At 36.8% G+C, this 25980-nt stretch overlaps 1 long non-coding RNA gene across 1 annotated transcript in view; it reads left to right on the top strand.

Moving 5' to 3' along the window:
• Positions 1-3449: 3449 nt before the first annotated feature.
• The window catches only part of LOC122810035, a 454948-nt gene continuing 432417 nt past the window's right edge, over positions 3450-25980 (top strand). The window contains exon 1 of the long non-coding RNA XR_006366041.1: positions 3450-3788. This is a non-coding gene — a long non-coding RNA (uncharacterized LOC122810035). The remainder of the gene's footprint in view (positions 3789-25980) is intronic.

The raw sequence follows: 25980 nt of genomic DNA, 5'->3' as shown, positions 1-25980 counted from the left end.
TTGTTAACCCTCACAGCCACATTTTTGCATCAATGCAGGATATCTATCACCTTGTGTCCCCATTCTGGCATTACATATTGCAGGAATCATCGTTGACAATGAGGTGGTGGTCACTTACTGGATTATCACAGGCTGACTATACTGTTTTCACCATTTAACATGCTGACATGGCTATGGCACCAGCTGTCTGTTTCTATGTGGCCCAGCACATGGGATGCTTGTGGCAGTGTGATTCAGTATTGTAAGCCTCATTTACATAGGATTGCCTAGTAATGCTTAGTTACATATCTTACACGGAGCTTCCTCCTTGACAACCACTAAACGGAGGCCATATTGTTTTTGCTCTGCAAGTCCCTCCATTGACATTTCATGTAATACATAAATCCCACAATTGTGGGCTTATAAGCTTCGGTTTTCAGTTTTAGGTAGCGCACCCGTTTGCGGGTGTGCGCTACAGTTAAACACATAAATCCGTGAAAAAAAAAAAGTTATATAACTTTTTTTTCAATTTTCATGCCAATGGCCACATATTTGGCCATTGGCATGCTTAATGTAACAAATGCACCCTTTATTTGGAGCTGACATAGCTCCGTTTTTAATTTTGCAGAAATGTACTCAGTTGTCAGCTGAGTACATTTCTGCAGCTAACACGCCCGTTACACGGACTGGTTTGGGCTTCGTGGATCGCTCACATACCTCATTTGCATATCTTGGAGCTGCAAATGAGGTATTGAGCATTTCCACGCCCACTCCGTGTAAGAGACGTGTTAGCTGTCTCTTACACGGAGATTTGGGCTGTTGCTGAATCAGGAGGCTTACACGGAGGCTTACACTACTCTTGAACTCCGTGTAAGCCTTCCTGAATCTGGCCCATTGTTTTGACACCAAATTTGACTGCCACCATAACTCTGGAACTCTGGAGTACATAGTTTTCACATTCACTGCTGTTTTTTCCATAGAAAATACATTGAAATGTTTTGTTCTGTAAAATAGTTATGCTTGAGACATTATTTATGCGTACAGTTTTCCAAAGGCACATCACTGCATCTAGTTCGAATCTCCCAAATGTTACTGAATCTGTCAAATTTCCCATTCTTGTGATTCATTAAAGCAACGCCCCACTTCCTGTTGTATGCTGCATGTCTCAGAAAAAATGATGTATAATGCTTGCAACTGACAATATGTCAATATGGTTTGTTTTCATTTATATAAATGTATGACTGCCTATGTCATAAGTGATAATTTAATAAAGTTTTTTTTTTGTTAAAAAAGGAAAAAAATGCATTCAATTCCCCATAAATACAACTTTCATCTTGCTTTGTTTAGATCTATTTTCATGCAAATTGTTCAAGGAATGCTCAGAAGACTGTAATAATTTTACACTGGAAATGAGTTGTCATGTAAATCCTTACTAAATATATGCTATAGCAGCACAATTGAATCTAAGAGAAGGCAGATGGGTTTATTACAGAAATATTCAAGCGTTTTACTGACATTACAAAGTTCCCCAAAGAAAAGAAGCATACAGACATTTCTGTATTGGAAGTGGGAAGAATATTTTAAGACAGTAGAGAAACAGTACTCGTTTTAGGGCAATTTTAGGAAGTATTATTAAACAGAAATAATGCTACATGGCAAAAAAGCCTTCCTGAGGAAGCTCTGGATTTCACAAATGACAATTCCGGAATGTGAAGCAGATAACAACTAGGGAGAGATATATTGTTGTTGCTAAGAACATAACTAATTGGCAAGTAAGCAAACAGAGATATCACAAGGTCATTATCTGTTATCATCACTATTGTTCTAAAAGCAATTGCACAGCCCTTTAAAATTTTTGTGTTATTTCCTGTTTTAGACTCTTGAAATTGCATGCATGCTTCACACTGCAGAAGACCCCATTTCAGGTGCTGAAAACGGATTTGTATCACTTCACTGAAAGACCATTTCATTGACGCCCATTTCACTGAGACCAAATCACCTAAAGTTCATTTCACCTAAAACTCATTTCACCTAAAACTAATTTCACTGACAAGTAGTACTCTAAGGCAAGTCAAAGGTATATGTCCTTTTCCCCACTGTAGTGCGATCCTGGTGCTAGTATATATATAGCTAGGAGGGTGGGGGGGCACAGCCCCCCAGACTGGGGGGGGTTTAGCCTCCCCATCTAGTTGGGTTTTACCAAATAATATAAAACAAAACTAGAAAACAACCTCAGCCCCCTAACTATATATACTAACACCAGGATTGCACTACAGTAGGGAAGAGGTCATATACCATGTCAGTGAAATGAGTTTTAGGTGAAATGAACTTTCAGTGAAATGAACTTTAGGTGATTTGGTTTCAGTGAAATGGGTGTCAGTGAAATGGTCTTTCAGTGAAGTGATATGAATCACTGAAAACATACCTGTAATAAAATACTATAAAAATAAAAGACCATAACATTTATGCCAGTTGGCAGTGTGTCTTCTTGCATTTGTTTTATGCCCATTTATTTTTATTTATTTAACTGGGTAAAGTCACTTGGCAGAAATGCTTATTGTCATGAATGACCAATGTGCTTCATAAAATGATGTAACTTATTTAGAGTCATACAGTAGGCAAATGGAAAATGAGAGACTTCAATCCAAAAGTTACAAGATGAAACTTGTTAATAGTTTCTGTATTAGTATTTTGCTAATATTCCTACTTAATTATTTTTTTGGCAGAAATCTTTACATAGTTTGAAACAGCAGTAATTTTCATACATCATTAACCCATCTCATAAAACTGGTTCATGCTGCTCAACAAGGCTGTACTGTGTACAAAAAGACTCACTACATATAGCAGCAGTAATTAAAGTTTTATTTCTGGTCTAACACTACTGATTGTAAAGCACTTTAAAATACAGTGTACAAGACAGCTCTGTAAACTGTAAATGTCATATTCAAATTTCACCTCTGAATACCTCACACCACCTATTTAGAAATGCCCTCCATGCATCCACATTGGACGAACATAGGGTTCAGGAGTCACCCTGGCATTTACACAATATTTATTGAAGCAGTTATCATTTTATTTCCATACTATGACATAAATTTGTAACAACATTGTGAATTTCCCTTTAGCTCTTTGGTGCCTGTTTACACATGCCCTCACTATTCTTTCTGAGGCATCAATATTTACATGGAAGTTAAAGGGGAATTCTGATATCATGTGAGGGAAAACAGAAAGGGGAATTCTGATATGTGAGAGGAAGAACAACTGTATAATGTAAAGGCAGAAGTTTTTGCAAAAAATGGAGAAAATGCCACAGAGATGAGTAAAAAGATTAGATTTGAAAATGTTCCACATTATGTCATGTACCCTTTAAAATAAACATTTTGGTGCATTAAAATATTGCTAGGTGCATGTGAGATAGGGTATCATTAACATATCCCTTTATCTGCCAGAGAGTGGCATTTTCCTTACTTGAAAATGGTCATTTTTTCCCGTAATATCTCAGCAGAGCAAAAGCATTACAAGTTCTTCCAGGGAAATTCCCTGGATACATGCCTCACTCCCATCTATTGGTAACTGACATTACTTCACAGACCACAGTTTCTCTCTGTCTTTCTCTCTCTCTCTCTCTCTCTCTCACTTTCTCTGTCATTCGTTCTATCTCCATCTTTTGTAAATTTAAGTTTCATTTTCAGTTTGATCACTACCTAGAGTCAAGCATACGGAAGAATACATGAACTCCTGGCTGCAATATAGTTCATGAGTGCACGTAACTTTTCTCTCCCGGTGCACTGATATGGGCTACTTAATAGGTAAGTGATTAATCTGCAGGTACAAAAAGAAAAAAATAGGCTTGGTTCTTAAGATGTACCCTGCAAATGCTATTTGCTGGAAGCTTTTGGAATGATGTTTTTGTTGCATTTTTTTTTAGTGAAATCTAACCAGAAAACTGATGCAGAAGCCACTGAACAAAAGGTGATATTGATTAGGAAATCATGCATGTAGGATTCTTGTTGCATATAATTTATACAAGAAAATGGGGAAAATAGCTGTGCTGTGCCTCTGCTGTTTGAAATGACGCACTAATAAAAAAATAAATGGTTTGGACCGCTTCTGTGTTTCTACGTGTCTCCTAGTGCATGAGTGCAGATTAATGCATACCAAATGCAAAAGCATGTTGCAAGGAGGGCAACGTGGATGTGCAGTTCAGTGCCTGCTTATGTAAACTATGTTGTTTATATCAACTGTATGACATAGCTAGCAAATCCGTATTATCACAGTAGATGCTTTCTGGGAGGAAACATGGTTTAAGGCTCATCCTTACTGCAGCTCATTAGTCAAAGTTAACTATTACTGAACTTTTATATACGAAGAAAAATTATTTACTTTTAGTTCTGCTGGTTTTCATTTGAAAGAAAAACATTGCAGCAGCTGTTAACTTAGTAAGAAAGCTGTGAAAATAGTGGAGTTTTCTAGTGACTAGCTTCCTTGTTTATTACTGCTAAACTTAGCATTAAATTCTACTGCAGTTAGTTATCTTTCAAAGAAGTTCTATTAATTTTACATAATCTTTATCTCTTGTACATTAAATAGTGAAAAAAGTGCACTTATGTAGGCATCACATTTCATGCATGTTCCAAAGAAAGGTATAGATGTAGAGAACTAAATATGAATTTGTGATATTGCAGACTACAATAATGCACAGTATTGGCTCTATCAGTCACAACAATTTCCCTAAGACCTAATCTGATTATCCTTGGGACCTTTGCCCCTGTGAGTAAAAGGTGCTAGAAGTGGTAAAACAGAATGTCAAATGTACCTGATAGTGATTATTACTATTAAACAATGTAGCTATTTCAAAAATTCATTTTTATAGCACTGTTATGTAGCAGATCTAGCAGCTGTATACATCTGAGTCTGCCGAAATGATTTAGCTGAGGTATGTTTCATATACTGTGCAAGTAGATGTTTGTGCACGTGTGCACATATACAGTACATGGCATAGTTATAGAGTTTGTACCACTTAAGAGGTTTCTCTTCATTATTTGATCAGACTTTTATTTTTATTTATTATCACAGGGCTGGCCAACTGCGGTGGTGGTGCTGCAGTAGCGTTGTCGCCTCACAGTAACATGTTGTCCTGTTCGATTCTCAGCTAGAGCGTCTTCTGTGCAGAGACATGCATGAATGAGCGTACCTTCGTTGAAGGTTGTGCGTCAGGGCCGGCAACTCGGCACGTAAAAATCTACTGCCAATCATTAGCGGACCGGAGTTCCGCTGTGGCGACCCCTAACTGGGAAAAGCCAAAAGACTCAACATCACAGGGCTGGCCACCTAGTGGTGTGAACACTGGCTCTAGATAATTGGCACTGTTGAAGTGACACCCCAACTCAATGTGCAAAAATGGGAAAAAGGGGTTGTGGAAGGATGGATGGATTTTTGTTTAAGTCAGTGAAATGAAAGCCCGAGCAAATGGATTAAGAGGTTTTCATGCATCCATTCAATAGTACTACTTTGTTTTTGTAACCCTGTCACAGTAGTTCTTCCACACTACACAGCCACTCACACCTATGGCCAGTTTAGACTGCCTAATTCGCCTACTGCATGTCTTTGGAATGTGGGAGTAAACCTATGCAAATACAAGAAGGACATGCAGATTCTACACAAAAGAAACCCATCTGAGAATCAAACCAGGAAACCTCTTCCTGTGAGGCAACAATGCTATCCGGTGTGCCAACATGTCACCCATTTTTTTTTGTGCATTTATTGAATATTGTCTCGCCAATAGTCATATAAAATGAGTGCAGCACACTAATGTATTAACAGATGCTCTGCAGTCTACATTTGTTTTCCATGGACTTTTTAAAATAGTGTCTTTCTAGGAGGATTTTTAAATGTTCTATGGTAAGTTATATTGAATGAGTGTATCAAGCTAATGGTTGAGAGAATGCACTGTACTATACGTGAGTTGTGTTGTTTTAAATTCATGTGCTTTAGAAAATTCCTTTTTATGCCTCTTCTTTTATTTTTCAACATTGTATACAGATAAAATGGGTTTAGGGCTGTTTAAGAGTTTTATTGCTGGAAAACTGAAGGCAACTGCACCGCATTTGATTTGTTTGGGGTGCACAAGTGAGTATTATGCTAACCTATGTATGAGTAGTTGAAGTGAATTTTTTGATTTGTTATGACAGCTCAAGTGAATATCTTAGTAATAAATCTAATTTCCATTGAATCACAACAGCATTTATTTGATAAAAACACTGACATTTCATTGGAGCCTAATGTTTATATGTCCCTTGTGTTATGCTAGCATGTTAATTAGTCACAAGCAGTTTGTGAGGTTGTGCAGCTGATATTTTTGCACACTGGATTCAGTAATTGTTTATTTTACTTTAGTCTAGCCTGTCTTGCTTTACTGTTTTTCTTAGTAATGCATATTTACAGGGAGTTTGCATTGCAATCCTGCTTTTTTTTAGTACTATACTTTGCATAAAGCAGCCAGTGATAAATATTAAGCATAAATTCAACCTTACTATCAAGCCTATGTAAGCAAAACACTGAAACACTGCTCTATCCATACTAACTCTCCATGGAGTCCAGCTTCTGTTATTTAAGGCAGTCAATCCAAAGCTGCTTCAGAGGGACTGTAGGGAAATTTTTTTCCAAATATAGCCAATGTTTGAATCTTTCATATTGCAAAATATCTGACTATTTCTATCCTTGTTGCATCTTATGCTTAACCTCTGCCCCATCCCTCTCATCTTCATAAACCCACTCATGACACTCCTATTGGTTCTGGTTCAGAAAGAAGTCCCTCTCTCTCTTCCAAGCCTCCATATACTGTCCTTGTGAATGCAGGCTGCACCAGGTCACAAGAAGTAAGACCATATGGATTCCTGACAGAAAATAGGCAAGGACAGCATGTAATCTCTGCCTAAGTATGTTTTATTGCTAAAATAGATGCCTAGCCATAAGTAATGCCAACATATTGTATAAAAGTTTGTTTTATTCTCTTCTATACTGCTGTAAAAGGTGCGCATATTTAATAATAACACCTCTTTGCTAGCCAGATAGGCTGACTGGATACACAGTCCCCTTTCAGGGCTAGCCCAGGTTAAGTGACTTGCTCAAGATCACACATTAGGCAAATGAGGATCAAACCTTGTACTATAGGAGGTACAGCTTACAGCCTTAACTCTCTGTGCCAACTGCCAGACAAATAAATGCTATTAAATAGGATGTAGTCAGCATTAATCTACCAAAAGTACCTAAAAAACATAGCTTGACCACTATTTTTAAAACTAAAGAGTAAAAAGGTCACACCAAACCAATTAGTAAAAAACTACAAGGGAAACCTAGCCAAGCTAGAGTTTTCACTGTGTGATACCTTAAACCTCCTGTAATAGAGGCACACGGGATATATGCAAATGACCCATTAAGGGCATCAAGTGTTTCAGCATCAAGCGTAATAAGGTCACACAGACAAACGGATTAGTAAAAACTACTCTTTGGTTTGGATGTTAGTTGGGATACTTTGCAGATGCCTTAATGTCTATGGACATCAGATGGTTGTAAAGACCCCATGTTTCTAAAGTATAGCCAAACAGTCCACTTATCCTGCGCTGATGAGGTCATAAGAAGGCCAAAACATGCATGTCCACAGCTAGTGGGGTTTGGCTTTGTTGGCCTGAATATATCCATAAAGACTTAAAAAGATAAAGTAAAAAGTGATGGACATTCAGAAGCCATATAGCTGAAAAACTTGATGGCCTTAAGGGGTCATTTGCATATACCCCACGGGCCTCTATTACAGGAGGTTTAAGATATGACACAGTGAAAACCCTAGCTTGGCTAGGTTTTTCTTGTAGGTTTCACTATTTTTAAAACCAAGTAATCTGTTAGTATTTCCCTATAAGCTGTATGAAAACAAACTCCTTCTTCTATAAATAGTGTTAATAAGTAGCTTTTTCTCATAAAGCTTTCCCCTTCCCCTAGCTTCCCTATACAGTGAAAAAGATAGCACTAGCTACACTTATTTACTGAACAAAAAACTGGGCTAACAGTAAAATACTTCACTGTTTAGCACTACTTCATTTAGGTGTGATGTAATTTACAATCTACATATCTTTGCAGCTGTGTATAATAGCTTGCCTGAAGTATTGACCTGCTGTGTGACTAGTCAACTGATTGTCTTTTTGGGCTTCCAAAACTTTCTTGCTAGGTAGAACCTGCTCCATTCACCCTCGCTGTCTTGGGCTCACCCTGCTTACCTACTCTTACCCCTCTTATTCTGCTTTTATTCTAACCATAACCCTACCCCTTATTATAATTCACCACTCACTGGCAATACAATTAAAAACTCCTCCCCTACAGCACACCAAGTAATCTCCAACACAATACAGCCAATCCTATTCTTACTATCTGTCCCACCAACTATCCATCACATTCCTTTCTATAAACCTATTTCTATAGTCTTTTTCTCTTTTCATCATACCTCTACAACCTGTTTTCAAACCCTATTGCTAACCTCACTACCCTCATTCACATTGATACCCATGCTCCTTCAGAAATTTTCTATACCCAGTCACTGCCCCACCTCCCTATTCCATAGCACCTTCTGCAACTCCCTATACACTTCTATCCTGCTCCAACAACATCTCTTTATCTTAATCTTCTTATCCCATCCCATTCTTCAGTTCCCCCATCGACTTCTATTTTATAACCCACACGCCATCTGTACCCCACTCTTCATTATTTGTTGTTATTAAAATGCTGCTTCTTATCATAAAGTTTCCTTTTCTAATACTAACTTCTTACGTAACATATTATCACTTTCTCTTATAACATACTAGTCCAACACCATCTTCCAGCTCCTACTCAACCAAGACTTCCACAATGCCTCTTCTACCATCTCACCTAGCCTCTTTAACCTCTCCCTAAATGTATGTCTTAAACAAACAAAAAAAAAAAAAATACTTCACTGTTACCTTACCTCACTTCAAATAAAACAAACACTAATAAACACCTGAAAATCTACTCAAAAGTTACATTTCACAACTCCACAATCCCAATGTGCAGGGACATTTACCCTAATCCCAGCTCTATAACTCTAAACCTAAATGTAAACACTAGCAATCTTCTCAAGCAACATAGCAACTCAGATAAAACCCATCCCTCCTCTGCTGAATCATATAATTCCTAAATGAATACACTTTCCATGCAATCAAATACCCATACCCATCTTTACTGTACAGTCACTCTCTTGCCCTACCAAAAAAAAAAAAAAAACTAAGTTAGTAACATTAAATCTCCATAGCATGTGTAATAAAACCATAGACCTAAATGTATAGACATCAGACCGTACTCCAGATATCCATACTATCAGTGAAACATGTCTTAAACTCAGTTGGGAGGGTGGCCTAATGGTTAAGATGTTTGCCTTACAAACATAAGGTGCATGGTTTGAGTCCCACAAGGGATAATAAGCTAGGCTTAAAATGGCTCACAAGGGCAGTTAGCTTAGTACTAACCTATGAACCTATAAAAGATCTGGTAGGCAAAACTTAAACTCACCACGACTGTTATCAGTAAAAGAAGAAAGACTTTATTTTAACAAAGGTAAGCGCTTTCGCGTATCTCCTGATACGCTTCTTCAGACCATGTATACAGTGAATGAACTTTCAGAGAATATATAGTGAAGATACATTCAAATTATTCAATTAATTTAACAATAAAACAATCAACCCTTAAAAGGGAAACGCTTCAAGCAACATGACTATGCATGCTAAAAGCTTCATCTGAGCAACACAATAGGTAGTGCAGAACTTTTTCTATTTATAAAAAATTTTATAATTTAAAATTTAAATAAAAGCATTAATAAAAAGTATTAATAAAAAGTATGTAAGAAATCTCACTGCTTCAAATTAAGGCATATGAAAACTCATATAAAATATGCCTGTGAAATCTTAATGCACGTTAATATACAAACTAAACAGTGCAAAATTCTACAGAATTCATAGGTTAAAGTCCCTGGATAAAAAACTTAAATATTTATGCATAATATTCAAACTATTCTATGAAAAATCTTCTTATTTACTTTTAAACTATATTACTATTTATAGAAACAAAGTAATATATATGTATAGAATTTATAAAACATTATCTAATTATAGGGCTTTGTCTGCAAGAAAAATGTAATACTATAAATCCATGCTAAAATCAGTTTAAAATCAGGTTCCATGTTATAAATATATGTAAATATATATAACAATTAGATGAATAATTAAATAAATAGAAATATATGTATAGATAAATAAGTAAATATGGATAAATAAATATACAACTATTCATCTGCGTGTATTCAAAAAAGATCTTAATGAGACATAAGCATTGAGTCCAGGGGGATAGTGACCTTTTAACCTAAGGATCCATTTCAGTTCCTTCAACTCTAATAAATTCATATAATCACCACCTCAAATGTTCGGTTCTACTATTTGTAATACTCTAAACACAAAGGTATGACCAGGGAAAAGTTGGATATGCTTTGCTAGAGCATTAAGCTCATTTTTATTTTTGATGTCATATTGATGGTTATAAATGCGATTTTTCAACTTCCTCTTTGTCAGGCCTATGTAGAACACTTAACATTGTTCACAGGTGGCCAAATATATTATGCCTGTGGTATCACAGGTAGCCTGGAATCTAGGTACAAATGTATAGGAAAGATCTGGATGTATGAATTCTTGTTTTTTAGTTAGGTACTTACAATAATTGCAATGGTTACAAGGAAACGTACCAAAATTATTCCTTAAATGTACTATATCAAGTCTTCCATTATTTGCCTTATCACATAAAAGTCTTTTTAAATTCTTGTTGTTTCTATAGATAAAGTGAGGGTTCTTACCTACTAAATTCAAAGTACGGTCATCTATTAATAAAACTTTCCAGTTATTGGCAATAATTTTCTTAATATTTACACTATCATTGGTGTAAGTAGTCACAAAACTCAACTTCAGATCTGTGCTTTTTTTATTTTCATTTGTATGAGGAGGAAAAAAATGAGTGTTTGTATCTAGTTGCAGTTCTAGGTGTTTCTGCTCTATCTAAAACTTGCCTTCTGATATTCTTAACTAACTCTTGATCATAGCCTCTATCTAAAAATATTTTTTCCATTTTGTCAGCCTCTATTAATAGATCCATGTTGTCTTTACAAATCTCAGAGAGTCTAATAAACTGACTTTTAACTATCCCACTGAAAACATGACGTGGGTGCATGCTATCATAACGTAAAATTGTGTTTCTCCAACATAATTTTCTATACAATGTTGAAGTCAGTGTACCATCTCTAATATCTAGAGAGACATCTAAAAAACATACCGAGTCAAAAGAAGTTACTGCTGTAAATTTGAGAAAATTTGTCGTGCTTTCAAGATAATTTTTAAATAGATAAAATTCTTCTGTGGAACCATCCCAAACAATTAAAATGTCATCTACAAAACGTTTATAGACTAAAACCTTGCTAAAATAAATACTTGTAAAAACATATTCCCTTTCCCAGTGATATAAGACTAGGTTTGCATACGTATTCACACATGGGGTGCCCATGGCTACCCCGGATACTTGTAAGTATAGGTTGCCTTCAAATGAGAATACATTATTATTTAAAACTAAATCTAATAGATGACATATTAAAATTTCCTGATTCCTGTCCACAGAAGGAAAGACTTGGAGTACTTCTCTTATTGCTTGTATCCCTTGATCATTAGGGATAGAAGTAAAAAGACTTTGAATGTCCATGGACACTAATAAATGTTTACCTTTTATAAGAGGTGTCTCTAATGTATCTAAAGCTGATAATAGCTGATAAGTGTCTTTAAGGATACTCGGGACCTCATTAACTAAAGGTCTAAGTGTGTCTTCTAAATATATAGAGATATTTTCTGTGACCCACTTTTCACTAGACACAATTGGACGCAAAGGAGGGGGAAATGTACCTTTATGAAGTTTTGGTAAACCCTTGATGATTGGAACAACTGGGCTATCATTAAGTAAAAACTCATAAAGACTAGATGATAACTGACAACACATAAGTAGATCATATAAGTCGTCTTTGATAGCATTAATGATTCCTGAGAGCTTTCTTTGATCTATCCGTAAATAAGTCGCATCATCATTTAACATGTCTAACATCAGGGTTTGATAATTCTCAGAATCAAACAGAGCAATACCACCGCCCTTGTCTACTGGTCTCAATATAATAGAATAATCATTAATCAGCTTATTTAAAGACAGTCTAATATCTCTAGACATGTTGAAATACAAGCATTTTCTTTCACCACTAAAGAAATATTGATATAAGTCTTGTTCGCACATTTTTATAAAAGATTCAACATGTGCTGGCAATGGAGGTGTATAAGAACTTTTATTTTTGTGGAAATGCAAACCAGATACATTTTCAGTCTTATGTCTTGAAGCGTCTGTATAAAAATATAGCTTTAAAGCAACTGCTCGCCCAAACAGGCGTAAGTCAATAAGTATGTCTGATAAAACACTGCCCTGTGAAGGGACGAATGATAGTCCTTTGTTTAACAAGTCTTGATCATTTTTAGAAAGTACATACCTTGACATGTTAAAGAACAATGGTTCTAATGTTTTTGTCTCCTTCTCTGATACGACGCGTTTTCTCCCGAAAACTTTCGTTTCCTGGTCTCCCAACTGCCAAGACGTCCGTGCGTTGAAGCTTGCTTCCTTATCGGAAAGGGTAAAAAACGAGAACTATCCTGGACATTCTGTTTGTGTATGGCACCTAATTTTTTTTGAAATTCAATAGCTCTGTCTGCTTCTTGATTCGGAAGTGGAGTTGAAGTCGCTGTTGCAGAGACTACCCTTGTTGGTATCTCTGGCGGCGTGGTGAACGCTTCTTCTGTGACATCATCCTGTATCAATGGCATAGGGGCTGAGCTCAAAGGACCAATAGAAACAGGGGCTGTGAGTGTTGAATCAAGAGGCGCCAAATTATGAATTTGGTTGGTAGCTGGTGAGTTAGAGTCAGTGCTCCTGGGCCATATGAAGACTCGCCCAGTAGAAAAATCTCTGAAGTCTCACTGCATTTTCTTCAGCTTAATTTGTTGTAGTCTAGAGGCATAAGAACTTACTTGACTATAAATGTTATCAAGTTTCTTACAACAAAAATCTTCGCTGAATTTCTCCCTCAGTTCTTTGTTAAGTATATTGACTTGAGATAACAGTTCATTTTCAAGAGGGGTAAAATAATCAATTAGTAATTGCATGTATTTGAAGCTGGCTTCAAGGTTAATCTCCTGCCATTTCTTCAGGAGAATGGGGTGAGAATCACCATATGAAGGCATGCATAATATACGCATGCCTCGTGGAACTAACTTAAAATGCAAACACGCTTCCATATGTTTGCGTTGCCACATAAATCGCTGAAGTTTGTATAAGTCATTTTCAAACATTTTCGTTTTTGTATTAAAAACTTCTAAGTTATCTATAGTGGCATTAGCAGTATCAAAAGTGGAAACATTTAAGTCCAGAGCCAATAAAGGATTAGTTTTACAAACTGTAATAGCAGTCCATTGTTGTTCATTCAGCAGGTTCCTCGGTTCTGGGTTGTAATCCAGTTCCACATTCAGGTTTGCCATGTTGTGTGTAGAAGCAGTTCCAATAAAGTTGAGGAGAAGGAACAAAAGATGAACCACAGCTACTGAAGAGTTTTCAGTTAAAAACTATGCAAAGTACTGGTAGGCAAAACTTAAACTCACCACGACTGTTATCAGTAAAAGAAGAAAGACTTTATTTTAACAAAGGTAAGCGCTTTCGCGTATCTCCTGATATGCTTCTTCAGACCATGTATACAGTGAATGAACTTTCAGAGAATATATAGTGAAGATACATTCAAATTATTCAATTAATTTAACAATAAAACAATCAACCCTTAAAAGGGAAACGCTTCAAGCAACATGACTATGCATGATAAAAGCTTCATCTGAGCAACACAATAGGTAGTGCAGAACTTTTTCTATTTATAAAAAATTTTATAATTTAAAATTTAAATAAAAGCATTAATAAAAAGTATTAATAAAAAGTATGTAAGAAATCTCACTGCTTCAAATTAAGGCATATGAAAACTCATATAAAATATGCCTGTGAAATCTTAATGCACGTTAATATACAAACTAAACAGTGCAAAATTCTACAGAATTCATAGGTTAAAGTCCCTGGATAAAAAACTTCGAGAAACACAATTTTACGTTATGATAGCATGCACCCACGTCATGTTTTCAGTGGGATAGTTAAAAGTCAGTTTATTAGACTATCTAAGATTTGTAAAGACAACATGGATCTATTAATAGAGGCTGACAAAATGGAAAAAAATATTTTTAGATCGAGGCTATGATCAAGAGTTAGTTAAGAATATCAGAAGGCAAGTTTTAGATAGAGCAGAAACACCTAGAACTGCAACTAGATACAAACACTCATTTTTTCCTCCTCATGCAAATGAAAATAAAAAAAGCACAGATCTGAGGGTGAGTTTTGTGACTACTTACACCAATGATAGTGTAAATATTAAGAAAATTATTGCCAATAACTGGAAAGTTTTATTAATAGATGACCGTACTTTGAATTTAGTAGGTAAGAACCCTCACTTTATCTATAGAAACAACAAGAATTTAAAAAGACTTTTATGTGATAAGGCAAATAATGGAAGACTTGATATAGTACATTTAAGGAATAATTTTGGTACGCTTTCCTTGTAACCATTGCAATTATTGTAAGTACCTAACTAAAAACAAGAATTCATACATCCAGATCTTTCCTATACATTTGTACCTAGATTCCAGGCTACCTGTGATACCACAGGCATAATATATTTGGCCACCTGTGAACAATGTTCAGTGTTCTACATAGGCCTGACAAAGAGGAAGTTGAAAAATCGCATTTATAACCATCAATATGACATCAAAAATAAAATGAGCTTAATGCTCTAGCAAAGCATATCCAACTTTTCCCTGGTCATACCTTTGTGTTTAGAGTATTACAAATAGTAGAACCGAACATTAGAGGTGGTGATTATATGAATTTATTAGAGTTGAAGGAACTGAAATGGATCCTTAGGTTAAAAGGTCACTATCCCCCTGGACTCAATGCTTATGTCTCATTAAGATCTTTTTGAATACACGCAGATGAATAGTTGTATATTTATTTATCCATATTTACTTATTTATCTATACATATATTTCTATTTATTTAATTATTCATCTAATTGTTATATATATTTACATATATTTATAACATGGAACCTGATTTTAAACTGATTTTAGCATGGATTTATAGTATTACATTTTTCTTGCAGACAAAGCCCTATAATTAGATAATGTTTTATAAATTCTATACATATATATTACTTTGTTTCTATAAATAGTAATATAGTTTAAAAGTAAATAAGAAGATTTTTCATAGAATAGTTTGAATATTATGCATAAATATTTAAGTTTTTATCCAGGGACTTTAACCTATGAATTCTGTAGAATTTTGCACTGTTTAGTTTGTATATTAACGTGCATTAAGATTTCACAGGCATATTTTATATGAGTTTTCACATGCCTTAATTTGAAGCAGTGAGATTTCTTACATACTTTTTATTAATACTTTTTATTAATGCTTTTATTTAAATTTTAAATTATAACATTTTTTATAAATAGAAAAAGTTCTGCACTACCTATTGTGTTGCTCAGATGAAGCTTTTAGCATGCATAGTCATGTTGCTTGAAGCGTTTCCCTTTTAAGGGTTGATTGTTTTATTGTTAAATTAATTGAATAATTTGAATGTATCTTCACTATATATTCTCTGAAAGTTCATTCACTGTATACATGGTCTGAAGAAGCGTATCAGGAGATACGTGAAAGCGCTTACCTTTGTTAAAATAAAGTCTTTCTTCTTTTACTGATAACAGTCGTGGTGAGTTTAAGTTTTGCCTACCAGTACTTTGCATAGTTTTTAACTGAAAACTCTTGTAGCTGTGGTTCGTCTTTTGTTCCTTCAACCTATAAAAGATACAGAAGTATCATCTCCAGGCTATAACAGTATTAAGAATGACTGACCGCACAAAAAAAGGAGGCAGTGTAGCCTTACTATACCCCAGCTCCTAAAATGTCTCTCCTTAGTTTGAGTTCATCCCCATCAAACAGCTGAAATTCTCATAGCACTACCAAACACTAAAAAAAAAATGTTAGGGTTGTTATACTCCATACCCCCCCCCACCCAGAAATAACATACCCATACTCAAAGAAATCATTTCTTGGGTATCCAGTACTATTAATTATGAAAAAAGTCATTCTGATACTCCATACCCCCCCCCCCCCAGAAATAATATACCCATACATGAAGAAATTTTATCTTGGGTATCTAGTACTATTGTTTATGAAAAAAATCATTCTGGGAGATGACAATATTGACTGACAAAAAATAACAAGAGACAGTTTCTCCTCCTCCTGTGTAAATCTATTCGATCTAACTCAGCTTATCACAACTCATACTGGATGCAACAAAAACAATGATAAGAACACAATTCTTGATTGGAGTCACTGGCTCCAGTAAATATGCTGATTCTGGAACCTCTCTAGTCTCCCTAAATGATAATTTTCCTACATTCACACACAGAATTAACACTCATCACCCTAATACGTACCAAAGGAAATTAACCTGGAGCTTCACTGATGCCCTTCAACTGGTGCATACTAAAATCTTTCATACTAGACAGGGCTGTCATTACTATAATACCTTATTCCTAAACACCTTAAATAGCCTTGCTCCTCTATGAAAAAAATGAGTAAAAGCAACTCACTCCCCCTGACTCTCCAGTCTAATTAAATCTACTATGCAACCAAAGGCTTGGAAACTGTTAAATGGCAATACACCTTCTCTCCTTATCTCCCCTTCACCACTGGTGTACCCCAAGGTTTAATTTGTCAAACGCTTATTAGTTGAACACTAATAAACGAAAACTCTAAATATCGAACATATGTTTCAGTGAAAACTTTTGCTGGGTTAAAAACCAGTTGGCCAACCCAGAGAACTACACAAAAACATCACCAAATAAAACCCATTTAGTGGTGGGCTATGCCCCCACACCCCCCAACTAGATATACCAACTCCAACATCACACTACAGTGAGGAAAAGGGCAAATCCCCAATGATGGCCGACTGGTTGTTTTCCCAGTGAAATGTTTTGCTGAAATGTATGTTTGATATTTAACGTTTTCACTTATTAGTGTTTGACTAATAAGTGTTTGATAAATAGTGTTTTCAATTATATGATATAGATCTGTTTAATTCTTGTTCCAGTTCTCGTCAACATTTTCATTAATGATCTTAACATTTCTTCTGGGCAGGCATCTTTTATACAGTATGTTGATGATTTGATGCTAATATGCTCATCTGACACTGGCACATCTCCTACTAATCACACAAGGAGGCTTCACCTCTGTAGAAAACTGGCTTCACAGTGTCCAACTATTGTTTAATCCCCAAAGAAGAAAACTACTCTAATTCATCCCCATAGCACATATGGCAGACAAGCCAAGCTTCAAAATATTCTCACTTAATAAGATAGAGATGAAAGTTATGTCATATGCAAAACTACTTAGAATTACAATCGACAACCTCAGATTCGAACTCCACAATCAAAATAATGTTAAAAGAATCACTAGAAACTTGGCATGCTCTGTAGGCATATTTTTCTTCTCATTAACTCTATTAAAGCCACCTTAGTAACAACCTACGTCCTTCCTTCACTCTTATATGGCACCCCTATTCTTACCATCCTGCAAGCCTCGGTTAAAGCCAAACTCAGAATCTGCTACAACAAAGTTGCTAAATTCACTGCCAATGAACAATATTATGCACATCACTACAAGGCTCTTGAAATACTAAACTAGCTTGAACTATCCCACCACCTGGACTTCATACAACCAGCTACTGCCCATAACATCATACCTAAACCCCATGCCTGCCCTGCACTTAGTTCTTCTCTACCCAAACATCACCCAAATAGCTCTCTTTGTTCAAATGATAAATGATCCCTCATCATCTATAAACCTCAAAAAGCAATTGGAACAGCCTCTGCTATTACACAGTCACCGAAAAATGGAATTCTATTTCACAGGCTATTAGATCTGTAAGCAGTCATCCTTCCTTTAAGCTTCTTCTAAAAGGCCACATATCTAAGTCTTGGCTCTGTTCATGCTCCATGCCTGGCTGAACTGAGTCTTTCACTATCTTCACTACCCTATTATCATTACCCTTCCCTATCTCCACACTCCCTGCTTAACATCTAAAAACAAACAGTGCAACTTTTAGTAATCCGTTCAGCTACAATCCCTTTTTCCCATTTTTGTATATGGGGTTGAGGTGTCACTTCAACAGTGACAATCATATAGAGCCAAGGTTCACACCTCAGACAGATAGCTCTACTACAGTTATTCTTCTATACGACATACATGCATCACACTTATGGCCTGTGCATGTATGTCATGCATCAGAACTTGTCTGGTGTTATGCTTACATCACTGGTTTATAGAAAAGAAGCATTCTTGGATTTACTGTTTTTATGTTGTTTTACTGCCTTAATAAAGTTTATCTTTAAAAAAAATAAAAGATGTGTTGTAGGAGAACTGGCAGTCATTCAAATTGTCTATAGGTGTGTGTGCTATGTGTGACTGAGTGTGCATGTGTGTGTGTGTGTGTGTGTGTGTGTGTATAATCTGTGATAGGCTGATGTCCAAAATAGGATTACTTTATTTGCCTTTCTCACACTGAGTGTCTGGCAAGGTTTTGGTTCCACATCTGATACTAAATTGGATTAAGCAGGTAACTGATATAAAAAGTCCCTGTAAAAATAAAAAGCTGATTCCATCTAGTTACATTTTTCTGTCAAAGTAATGCTCAATATCTACTGCCTAAATGTGTACTAATTGACTGAATGTTATATTATTTAATTCTGAAGATATGCACACATCAGGTGACTGTAGGAAGGTAGTTGTATGTAAAAAGAAAAATTACTACCTCCAGAGAGGAAGCAAGACTACTTAAACCTGCTGAGAAGTAAAAGCAGGAGATTCAGTGTCTTAAGGAAATATGATACACCATCTGCAGACAGGTCATATAACTCAGTCAGTAACAAATTGAAAATATGATTAAGGGCAACTAAGACTGGATATGAAAGTAAACGGATGGAGTCAGAAAACAGTAAGAATTCTTTTTCAAACATAAATGGGAACAAAAGGTTAAGACAACTGTGTTAGACCAGTCACTCACAAAGTGAAGGAAGGTAATATACGAGATGACTAAGTTAGCTTACACTTTTAATTCATACGTCCTTGGTGTTTGTAAACAGGCTGGATATAACAAATGGGAGCTGTCTGCGAGTATTACAGACTCAATCTGTTTACCTCAGTTTATGGTAGACTAAATAGTTAAATCATTAGCTAGAATAAGAAATATATATATTGCAGCCCAGGACCAGACAAAATCAGGGGCGGCTCATGCTATAGGACTGCAGGACTTCAGCCCCCCCCACCTGTAAAAAGAATAAAATAATTGCAAGTCCCCCCACTGGAGAAAATAGAAAATAAAAAAAACGCACAAGTCCCGGAACTCCACACATGCGTGCTTAGTTCTTGAACTCCAGACTGCTCTGTTAGGCAGTCCAGATAGGGAAGGAATGGAACTCTGCCCTACCAGCCCAGACGTCGCACAGACAGGAAGAACACCAGATTGCATTGCCTGCAGGCTGGAGGCTCCAGCCTACTCTCGTCTCGCAGGGAAACCCAGAACAGCCTGTGCGGGCTGTTATGGAGGGTGATCGGGATGCCAGGCCACTACAGAGGACTTAGCTGATGGAAGATCTGGTGTGTGTGTGTGTGTGTGTGTGTGTGTGTGTGTGTGTGTGTGTGTGTGTATGTGTGTGTGTAATGCCCCAGTTCCTACATGGTGGTGGGTAGAGAATAAGGCTTGAACCCTGTACCATGGGCCCAAGTGGCAAGAGCCTGAATTCCCTACTCACCACCATTTGTAAAACATTTGCAGATTTTTGCCTCACATTTGTTCTGTTCTGTTCCGCATAAAATCTGTGGTTTCTGCATTTTTGTTACTTAACACAGCCAGTGGTGCAGTGGTAGCATTGTTGCCTGACAGCTACAGGTTGTGTGGTTTGATTCTTGGATGGGGTGCCTTCTGTATGTCCTCCCTGTGTTTGTGTGGGTTTGCTCTGGTGTCCTCACTAGATATCTGTCCCTATTTTTTGGACTGTATTCCTCCATTATTGGCTTTGTCCAGATTTTTTGTGCCAAGGTTGAGAGCTATGGTGATAACTGAACTCACTGAATATGCTTGGGGGCTGTATTCCCCCATTATTGGCATTGTTCAGGTGTTTTGTGCTAAGATGTTGACAGCTATGGTGAGAACTGAATTCACTAAATGGTAGCCATTTACTTTTCAGTCTTCCTTTCTTTCATAAAACAGATGATTTGGCATAGTGGTACGTTTCTCTGACTGTTTTGCACAGGGTCCTGGGTTCAATACTTGGCAGTGAAATGTATGGTGATAAAACAGCATTTTATTCTAACAACTTTCCAACATTATATAAGTAGTGCTTAAAATGTGTCCCTGTCTTTTGCCCACCCCCCTAAATTTTGGATTTTTCCAGATTTCTTGTGCTGCAAAGCTCAGAGATGCAGCTGAGTGTCAAGTAGATTTTATAAGAGGCTGAGAGCTGCAGGGGAACAAAGGTTTAGTGCTTCTTGTGCTGTATCTGCTTGTGTTGTTAATAGCACAATAGGTAATGTACTTACTTTTGATGCAGAAGGCTGTGGGTTCTACTCCCACAGTAGGTAGATGCATTGCTGATACTATACTGTATTGTAAAGGGGGTGGATGCTGCAGTCTTTTTTGGTGAAGATACCTATTAACTATGAACCTGTTATCAGTTTGCCATCCATTCCCTATTGCAATATTACTAGCTTATCATTTTTTTAATCAACTTAGGCAATTTATTCCTCAAGGGCATTAGGCACTTTATTTTGTAGATGAAACAATGAAATATAAAGTTGTTTGCTAGCAGCAGCCCCTTCATTAGTTACAGATTTCTTTAATGTGGAATTATTTAGATGATTTTTACTTCTTCAGAGATTGTGCATATTTACTGATACTGGTGGACTGTAGAAGTTTGAGTAGACTTTTATGATAGAAATGTTCTGAATTGGGCAGTTTTGTCGTTATTGGTGTATGCATTTTGTTTCATTGTTTATTGAAAAAAATGTTCAAAACAAATTTAAAACTCCCTCTAACAACTACTATATTGTACAAGGAATATAATTTAATACAATCAGGAAGGTGTATCAAAGACCACGTGTATGTTTTGTGTGCAAGGGGCCTATGATTTGAAAACAGCCTATAGTTAATCTTTATCTGCCACTGGCAAAATGTATTTTCTTTGAATGTGGGTTTCAATGCTGTTTCAATGAATGTGAGTTTCAAGGGCGGAGAAGTTTTAATGCTAAGTCTGTTTTCATTGTGAGATTGCATTGCTTTATTTAGCAGATGTCTTAGTGTTTGTGCTGTAAAATACAAAATAAAACTTTCAAATGAAGTCCAAATCATCGTAGAAGTAAAGCAGTATGCACATTAGTGTTTATGGTAAATGGGGTGAAATAGCCAAGTAATGGTTCATTGGAATAGCTGCAGGGGGGAGGCTCCATTCGACCATGATTTTGTGAGTTGGAAGGGCGGCAAACTCAAAGACAGCCCCGGTTGAATTATACCTCTCAACTGTCCAGATTTTCACAGAATGAATAGATTTTTGCTTCTTATTTTTGGCTTGTTCCTCATAAAATGTGTGGTTTTCTGGCAATTTAGGAATTAAGTCACTAAATAATGACAAACACTGAGTTTCAGACTTCATAACCTTTAGAAAAATGCATACTAAAGCAAGACCTGTTATTCTATCAATTGTCTCAGTTTATACAACAATTTACAGTACTGTTTATATGTTCCCCCAGTATATTTGGCCATGTCCAGATTTCCTGCATTAACAGCTTGAGAGGTACGTGCAAATAAATTGCTTTATAGAATTAGGCATATCCAAACCTCTCAACTGTCCCCGATTTTGGCTCAAAATGTTGCTCTTCCCCTAATAATCCCGCTGCAAAATGGCAATTTTGGAAGAAAACATGGAAGGGTTACAATTAAGAAATAATTGTAATAATCAGAGTTATAGATTACTTTTATTTCAGAAATGCTTGTAGATTCTTTTATTTTGTCAGCTGCTCAAGTTAGCAGTACTAATATTAAAAAAGTGTCCCTTATGTGACAGGTTCCCAGCTATATTGTGTGGCTATTTTATATTTTTGCATCACATTTGTGGTCCATTTTTCATAAAATTGTGGGTTTTTTGGGCAAATTAGTGGCAAATCATTTAAGACTGAAATTAGAAAATAATGACAGACATTTCAGTTTCAGATTTCATACCTTTCAGAAAAGTCATACTAATGCAAGACATACTATTCTATTACCTTTCTAAGTTTATAAGAGCAATATTTAAAAATTGTCCTTATTTTTGGGCCTTTGTCCCACTTCTATGTATGGCTCTGTCCTTATTTCTTGTTCTGAGGTTGAGAGGTATAACAAATGTGCCAGGGCCATCACAGTCGGCCAGAGACAATTCAAATTGTGACATACTTGTAGAATCACACTCCCCCATGTAGTGACTCTGGATGTGTCCAACCAAGGCAAGGAGCAGTTATGCAGTGTAAATGTGCAGAGTATCCCCCCATCCAAGGTAGAGGGTAGACACAAGTGCTACTTTTATTCTGTCCTTGATTTTGCAGAATGTTCTGGTTTCTGTCATATTTTTATACTGTTGATTTATGCTTATTATTACTCAGAAAGTGCTGTTGATCTGTGTTTAAGTAGCAATGCTTTAATGACCATCAGGTAAGCTTGTCTGAGATTGTAAGATGCAAGTAAGCTTTAATAAGCATACTGTTAAAGAATTGCCAACGCTGAAAGCCTTTCTGTTGTTGCCATGCAGAGAATACTTGCATAACTAGATAATGTATAAGCCTTGGGTATTGAAATGCATATGACATTATTTGTAATAAAGGACAGGATTACATTATTTTAAGAAACACATTACATTTGTTGGGGACTTGCAGTCATCTTTGCAGGCCTTACCTTTAAACCAAACAGAATGCCAATCTATCATGTGTGGTCCATTACCTGTACAGTAATCCTTTAAGCAATGCATCTTGAGCTTGTTTCTTGTTTGCTTTTCATTTTTTAATTTGATCATGTTTTCCCCATGAAACAAGTAGATACTTGTCAGGCAGCAGGTCTTTTTTGGATAAGAAACATTTTTACAAGTGGGGGTATCACAGAGATTGCTACTTTCAGCATGTTATTTGGTACTTTAATAAAGCTGAATATAAATTATAATTAGAAATGCAGTGCAAGGAGAAGTGGTTTGAGTTGAGAGCTGCTTGTTTTTCTTATACTTGATTTTGACTGGCATTACAGTAATGTATTTAAAAAGTAATTTATTGTTTCATGCCTTACAACCTTTTTGTTTCCATCTAGATATTAAGTAAGCTGTCATGCAGCCAATGCATTGAAATATTTTTTTTCTTCTACACTTCGTTTTGTCCTGATTGGACTCTCATAATGATGGTTTGGCACCCAGGGCAACATATTTAATTAAAGTTACAGTTTTTGTGGTTGTGAGCATAGCTCCTCCCCTTTCTGGTTGGCCACACCCTTTCCCATTGACCCCACCCATTCACCTATCTCCTGCAGCCCCCCTTTGCTTTGAAGTCACCAGCCGCCACTGCACAAAATCCTGGACTGCTTTGGGACTGAAACATCAAATAAAGTGGTCATTAGCCACACCTCTTTGATTAACCAGCTACTATCCTCAAGTGTGGTTCCCAATAGCTGGAAACTGGCCAATATTGCACCTGTACACAAAGGGGTGCTTCAGACAAGATTATCAGTTACAGACCCATTAGTTTAACTTCTTTGATTTGCAGATATTACGACAGATGCTCATCTTCTATTATTATTAGTACTAACACAGCAGGATAAATTACATGATATTTTCTAACAAGGATGTACTAAGAATTGGTCCACTTTTACAAACCTAGTGGATTTTTGTGGTCCTGTTAGTGGGGCCATGGATTTCGGTATAGGGGTTGTGGTTGTCTATCTTGACTTGCCAAAGACCTTTGACAACACTCCTCAGTTTGTTATCTTTAGTTCCATAAAACAATGATCTGTAACCATTATGGGATCAAATGAGTTGAAAAGATATTAGAGAATTAAGATTAATAACTGTCAGTCAGAATGGCAAGTAGATCATACTGGAGTCCTACATGTGTCTATCTTAGGTCTGATTCTGTTTAATTTGTTCTTCTCACTTTCTCCATATCTGATTTATACTGGCTTGACAAATACAGATGTTCTTAATGCATGGGCCCTGTTTACCAGTTCTGGTTATATAGATAAATTGAAAGCATGTCTCGGAGCAGTATATAACTGGTTTAGAGATCATGCATTACAGATCATCACCATCATCTTCTTTTGGCTGTTCCCGTTAGGGGTCGCCACAGCGGATCATCTGTTTCCATTTCTTCCTGTCCTCTGCATCATGCTCTTTCACACCAACCACCTGCATGTCCTCTCTCACCACATCCATAAACCTTATCTTAGGCCTTCCTCTTTTCCTCTTACCTGGCAGCTCCATCCTTAGCATCCTTTTCCCAATATACCCAGCATCCCTCCTCAGCACATGTCCAAACCAACGCAATCTCGCCTCTCTTGCTTTGTCTCCAAACTGTCCAACCTGAGCTGACCCTCTAATATACTGATTCCTAATCCTGTCCATCCTAGTCACACCCAGTGCAAATCTTAACATCTTTAACTCTGCCACATCCAGCTCTGACTCCTGCCTTTTCGTCAATGCCACCGTCTCCAACCCATATAACATAGCTGGTCTCACTACCCTCTTGTAGACCTTCCCTTTCACTCTTACTGGTATCCGTCTGTCACAAATCACTCCTGACACTTTTCTCCACCCATTCCAACCTGCCTGTACTCTTTTCTTCACCTCTCTTCCACACTCACCATTACTCTGAACTGTTGATCCCAAGTACTTAAACTCATCCACCTTTACCAACTCTACTCCCTGCAACCTCACCATTCCTCTACCCTCCCTCTCATTTACACACATATATTCTGTTTTAGCCCTGCTGACCTTCATTCCTCTCCTCTCTAAAGCATATCTCCACCTCTCCAGGGTCTCCTCAACCTGGTCCCTACTCTCACTACATATCACAAAGTCATCTGCAAACATCATAGTGCACGGGGCCTCCTGTATAATCTCATCTGTCAACCTGTCCATCACCAGTGCAAATAAGAAAGGGCTCAGAGCTGATCCTTGATGTAATCCCACCTCCACCTTAAACGTATCTGTCACTCCCACCGCAGTCCTCACCAATGTCACACTGCCCTTGTACATATCCTGTACTACTCTTGCATACTTCTCTGCCACTCCCGACTTCCTCATACAATACCACAACTCCTCTCTAGGCACCCTGTCATATACTTTCTCTAAGTCCACAAAGACACAATGCAACTCCTTCTGACCTTCTCTGTATTTCTCCAACAACACTCTCAGAGCAAATATTGCATCTGTAGTGCTCTTTCCTGGCATGAAACCATACTGCTGATCAATAATCATCACCTCCCTTCTTAACCTAGCTTCCACTACTCTTTCCCATAACTTCAAGCTGTGACTGATCAATTTTATCCCTCTGTAGTTACTGCAGCTCTGCACATCACCCTTATTCTTAAAGATAGGTACCAAAACACTTTTTCTCCACTCCTCAGGCATCCCCTGACTTTCCAAAATTTCATTAAACAATCTGGTT

Source organism: Protopterus annectens, chromosome 1.part1 (assembly GCF_019279795.1).
Source record: "Protopterus annectens isolate FY-2018-M chromosome 1.part1, PAN1.0, whole genome shotgun sequence".
Lineage (NCBI taxonomy): Eukaryota > Metazoa > Chordata > Ceratodontiformes > Protopteridae > Protopterus > Protopterus annectens.
Note: the sequence above shows the minus strand (reverse complement) of the source record. Positions and strands in the feature narration are given on the sequence as shown.